The sequence below is a fragment of the Chiloscyllium punctatum genome, chromosome 49 (assembly GCF_047496795.1).
Source record: "Chiloscyllium punctatum isolate Juve2018m chromosome 49, sChiPun1.3, whole genome shotgun sequence".
Classification (NCBI taxonomy): domain Eukaryota; kingdom Metazoa; phylum Chordata; class Chondrichthyes; order Orectolobiformes; family Hemiscylliidae; genus Chiloscyllium; species Chiloscyllium punctatum.
Window position 1 is genome coordinate 4068634 of NC_092787.1, and position 6000 is coordinate 4074633.

The window sequence follows — 6000 nt, forward strand, 5'->3', positions numbered from 1 at the left end:
AGAGGGGCTGAAACAGAAGGCGAGAAACAGAGGGGCAGAAACAGAGGGCGAGAAACAGTGGGGCTGAAACAGAGGGCCTGAAACAGAGGGCAAGAAACAGAGGGGCTGAAACAGAGGGCGAGAAACAGAGGGGCTGAATCAGAGGGCGAGAAACAGAGGGGCTGAATCAGAGGGGCTGAAACAGTGGGCGAGAAACAGAGGGGCTGAAACAAAGGGCGAGAAACAGAGGTGCTGAAACAGAGGGGCAGTAACAGAGGGGCTGAAACAGAGGGGCTGAATCGGAGGGGCTGAAACAGAGGGGCTGAAACAGAGGGGCTGAAACAGAGGGCAAGAAACAGAGGGGCTGAAACAGAGGGGCTGAAACAGAGGGGCAGAAACAGAGGGCGAGAAACAGAGGGGCTGAATCAGAGGGGCTGAATCAGAGGGGCTGAATCAGAGGGGCTGAAACAGAGGGGCTGAAACAGAGGGCGAGAAACTAAGGTACTGAATCAGAGGGGCTGAAACAGAGGGGCTGAAACAGTGGGGCTGAAACAGACGGGCTGAAACAGAGAGCCTGAAACAGAGTGGCTGAAACAGAGGGGCTGAAATAGAGGGTCTGAAACAGAGGGGCTGAATCAGAGGGGCTGAAACAGAGGGGCTGAATCAGAGGGGCTGAAACAGAGGGCGAGAAACAGAGGGGCTGAAACAGAGGGGCTGAATCAGAGGGGCTGAAACAGAGGGGCTGAAACAGAGGGCGAGAAACGGAGGGGCTGAAACAGAGGGGCTGAAACAGAGGGGCTGATTCAGAGTGGCTGAAACAGAGGGGCTGAATCGGAGGGGCTGAAACAGAGGGCGAGAAACAGAGGGGCTGAAACAGAGGGCGAGAAACAGAGGAGCAGAAACAGAGGGCGAGAAACAGAGGGGCTGAAACAGAGGGGCTGAAACAGAGAGTGCGAAACAGAGGGGCTGAAACAGAGGGCGAGAAACAGAGGGGCTGAAACAGAGGGTCTGAAACAGAGGGGCTGAAACAGAAGGGCTGAAACAGAGGGGCTGAAACAGAGGGCGAGAAACAGAGGGGCTGAATCAGAGGGGCTGAATCAGAGGGGCTGAAACAGAGGGGCTGAATCAGAGGGGCTGAAACAGAAGGCGAGAAACAGAGGGGCAGAAACAAAGGGCGAGAAACAGAGGGGCTGAAACAGAGGGGATGAAACAGAGGGCAAGAAACAGAGGGGCTGGAACAGAGGGCGAGAAACAGAGGGACTGAAACTGAGGGGCTGAAACAGAGGGGCTGACACAGAGGTCGAGAAACAGAGGGGCTGAAACAGAGGGCGACAAACAGAGGGGCTGAAACAAAGGGCGAGAAACAGAGGGGCTGAAACAGAGGTGCTGAACCAGAGGGGCTGAAACAGAGGGGCTGGAACAGAGGGGCTGGAACAGAGGGCAAGAAACAGAGGGCAAGAAACAGAGGGGCTGAAACAGAAGGGCTGAAACAGATGGGCAGAAAAAAAGGTCGAGAAACAGAGGGCGAGAAACAGAGGGGCTGAATCAGAGGGGCTGAAACAGAGGGCGAGAAACAGAGGGGCTGAATCAGAGGGGCTGAATTAGAGGGGCTGAAACAGAGGGGCTGAAACAGAGGGCGAGAAACTAAGGTACTGAATCAGAGGGGCTGAAACAGAGGGGCTGAAACAGAGGGGCTGAAACAGACGGGCTGAAACAGAGAGCCTGAAACAGAGTGGCTGAAACAGAGGGGCTGAAATAGAGGGTCTGAAACAGAGGGGCTGAATCAGAGGTGCTGAAACAGAGGGGCTGACTCAGAGGGCGAGAAACAGAGAGGCTGAAACAGAGGGCGAGAAACAGAGGGGCTGAAACAGAGGGCGAGAAACAGAGGGGCTGAAACAGAGGGGCTGAAACAGAGGGGCTGAAACAGAGGGGCTGAAACAGAGGGCGAGAAACAGAGGGGCTGAAACAGATGTGGAGAAACAGAGGGGCTGAAACAGAGGGCGAGAAACAGAGAGGCTGAATCAGAGGGGCTGAAACAGAGGGCGAGAAACAGAGGGGCTGAAACAGAGGGCGAGAAACAGAGGGGCTGAAACAGAGGTGCTGAAACAGAGGGTGAGAAACAGAGGGGCTGAAACAGAGGGCGAGAAACAGAGGGGCTGAAACAGAGGGGCTGAAACAGAGGGGCTGATTCAGAGGGGCTGAAACAGAGGGGCTGAATCAGAGGGGCTGAAACAGAGGGCGAGAAACAGAGGGGCTGAAACAGAGGGCGAGAAACAGAGGAGCAGAAACAGAGGGCGAGAAACAGAGGGGCTGAAACAGAGGGGCTGAAACAGAGGGCGAGAAACAGAGGGGCTGAAACAGAGGGGCTGAAACAGAGGGCGAGAAACAGAGGGGCTGAAACAGAGGTCGAGAAACAGAGGGGCTGAAACAGAGGGCAAGAAACAGAGGGGCTGAAACCGAGTGGCTGAAACAGAAGGGCTGAAACAGAGGGGCTGAAACAGAGGTCGAGAAACAGAGGGGCTGAAACAGAGGGCAAGAAACAGAGGGGCTGAAACCGAGTGGCTGAAACAGAAGGGCTGAAACAGAGGGGCTGAAACAGAGGGCGAGAAACAGAGGGGCTGAATCAGAGGGGCTGAAACAGAGGGCGAGAAACAGAGGGGCTGAAACAGAGGGCGAGAAACAGAGGGCCTGAATCAGAGGGGCTGAAAAAGAAGGCGAGAAACAGAGGGGCTGAAACAGAAGGCGAGAAACAGAGGGGCAGAAACAGAGGGCGAGAAACAGTGGGGCTGAAACAGAGGGCCTGAAACAGAGGGCAAGAAACAGAGGGGCTGAAACAGAGGGCGAGAAACAGAGGGGCTGAATCAGAGGGCGAGAAACAGAGGGGCTGAATCAGAGGGGCTGAAACAGTGGGCGAGAAACAGAGGGGCTGAAACAAAGGGCGAGAAACAGAGGGGCTGAAACAGAGGGGCAGTAACAGAGGGGCTGAAACAGAGGGGCTGAATCGGAGGGGCTGAAACAGAGGGGCTGAAACAGAGGGGCTGAAACAGAGGGCAAGAAACAGAGGGGCTGAAACAGAGGGGCTGAAACAGAGGGGCAGAAACAGAGGGCGAGAAACAGAGGGGCTGAATCAGAGGGGCTGAATCAGAGGGGCTGAATCAGAGGGGCTGAAACAGAGGGGCTGAAACAGAGGGCGAGAAACTAAGGTACTGAATCAGAGGGGCTGAAACAGAGGGGCTGAAACAGTGGGGCTGAAACAGACGGGCTGAAACAGAGAGCCTGAAACAGAGTGGCTGAAACAGAGGGGCTGAAATAGAGGGTCTGAAACAGAGGGGCTGAATCAGAGGGGCTGAAACAGAGGGGCTGAATCAGAGGGGCTGAAACAGAGGGCGAGAAACAGAGGGGCTGAAACAGAGGGGCTGAATCAGAGGGGCTGAAACAGAGGGGCTGAAACAGAGGGCGAGAAACAGAGAGGCTGAAACAGAGGGCGAGAAACAGAGGGGCTGAAACAGAGGGCGAGAAACAGAGGGGCTGAAACAGAGGGGCTGAAACAGAGGGGCTGAAACAGAGGGCGAGAAACAGAGGGGGTGAAACAGATGGCGAGAAACAGAGGGGCTGAAACAGAGGGCGAGAAACAGAGGGGCTGAATCAGAGGGGCTGAAACAGAGGGCGAGAAACAGAGGGGCTAAAACAGAGGGCGAGAAACAGAGGGGCTGAAACAGAGGTGCTGAAACAGAGGGTGAGAAACAGAGGGGCTGAAACAGAGGGCGAGAAACAGAGGGGCTGAAACAGAGGGGCTGAAACAGAGGGGCTGATTTAGAGGGGCTGAAACAGAGGGGCTGAAACAGAGGGCGAGAAACAGAGGGCCTGAATCAGAGGGGCTGAAAAAGAAGGCGAGAAACAGAGGGGCTGAAACAGAAGGCGAGAAACAGAGGGGCAGAAACAGAGGGCGAGAAACAGTGGGGCTGAAACAGAGGGCCTGAAACAGAGGGCAAGAAACAGAGGGGCTGAAACAGAGGGCGAGAAACAGAGGGGCTGAATCAGAGGGCGAGAAACAGAGGGGCTGAATCAGAGGGGCTGAAACAGTGGGCGAGAAACAGAGGGGCTGAAACAAAGGGCGAGAAACAGAGGTGCTGAAACAGAGGGGCAGTAACAGAGGGGCTGAAACAGAGGGGCTGAATCGGAGGGGCTGAAACAGAGGGGCTGAAACAGAGGGGCTGAAACAGAGGGCAAGAAACAGAGGGGCTGAAACAGAGGGGCTGAAACAGAGGGGCAGAAACAGAGGGCGAGAAACAGAGGGGCTGAATCAGAGGGGCTGAATCAGAGGGGCTGAATCAGAGGGGCTGAAACAGAGGGGCTGAAACAGAGGGCGAGAAACTAAGGTACTGAATCAGAGGGGCTGAAACAGAGGGGCTGAAACAGTGGGGCTGAAACAGACGGGCTGAAACAGAGAGCCTGAAACAGAGTGGCTGAAACAGAGGGGCTGAAATAGAGGGTCTGAAACAGAGGGGCTGAATCAGAGGGGCTGAAACAGAGGGGCTGAATCAGAGGGGCTGAAACAGAGGGCGAGAAACAGAGGGGCTGAAACAGAGGGGCTGAATCAGAGGGGCTGAAACAGAGGGGCTGAAACAGAGGGCGAGAAACAGAGAGGCTGAAACAGAGGGCGAGAAACAGAGGGGCTGAAACAGAGGGCGAGAAACAGAGGGGCTGAAACAGAGGGGCTGAAACAGAGGGGCTGAAACAGAGGGCGAGAAACAGAGGGGGTGAAACAGATGGCGAGAAACAGAGGGGCTGAAACAGAGGGCGAGAAACAGAGGGGCTGAATCAGAGGGGCTGAAACAGAGGGCGAGAAACAGAGGGGCTAAAACAGAGGGCGAGAAACAGAGGGGCTGAAACAGAGGTGCTGAAACAGAGGGTGAGAAACAGAGGGGCTGAAACAGAGGGCGAGAAACAGAGGGGCTGAAACAGAGGGGCTGAAACAGAGGGGCTGATTTAGAGGGGCTGAAACAGAGGGGCTGAAACAGAGGGCGAGAAACAGAGCGGCTGAAACAGAGGGCGAGAAACAGAGGAGCAGAAACAGAGGGCGAGAAACAGAGGGGCTGATACAGAGGGGCTGAAACAGAGAGTGCGAAACAGAGGGGCTGAAGCAGAGGGCGAGAAACAGAGGGGCAGAAACAGAGGGCGAGAAACAGAGGGGCTGAAACAGAGGGCAAGAAACAGAGGGGCTGAAACCGAGTGTCTGAAACAGAAGGGCTGAAACAGAGGGGCTGAAACAGAGGGCGAGAAACAGAGGGGCTGAATCAGAAGGGCTGAATCAGAGGGGCTGAAACAGAGGAGCTGAATCAGAGGGGCTGAAACAGAAGGCGAGAAACAGAGGGGCTGAAACAGAGGGCGAGAAGCAGAGGGGCAGAAACAGAGGGCGAGAAACAGAGGGGCTGAAACAGAGGGCAAGAAACAGAGGGGCTGAAACAGAGGGGCTGAAACAAAGGGCGAGAAACAGAGTGGCTGAAACAGAGGTGCAGAAACAGAGGGGCTGAAACAGAGGGGCTGAATCGGAGGGGCTGAAACAGAGGGGGTGAAACAGAGGGGCTGAAACAGAGGGCAAGAAACAGAGGGGCTGAAACAGAGGGCGAGAAACAGAGGGGCTGAATCAGAGGGGCTGAATCAGAGGGGCTGAAACAGAGGGGCTGAAACAGAGGGCGAGAAAGTAAGGGACTGAATCAGAGGGGCTGAAACAGAGGGGCTGAAACAGACGGGCTGAAACAGAGAGCGTGAAACAGAGGGGCTGAAACAGAGGGGCTGAAATAGAGGGGCTGAAACAGAGGGGCTGAAACAGAGGGCGAGAAACTAAGGTACTGAATCAGAGGGGCTGAAACAGAGGGGCTGAAACAGACGGGCTGAAACAGAGAGCCTGAAACAGAGTGGCTGAAACAGAGGGGCTGAAATAGAGGGTCTGAAACAGAGGGGCTGAATCAGAGGGGCTGAAACAGAGGGGCTGAATCAGAGGGGCTGAAACAGAGGGGC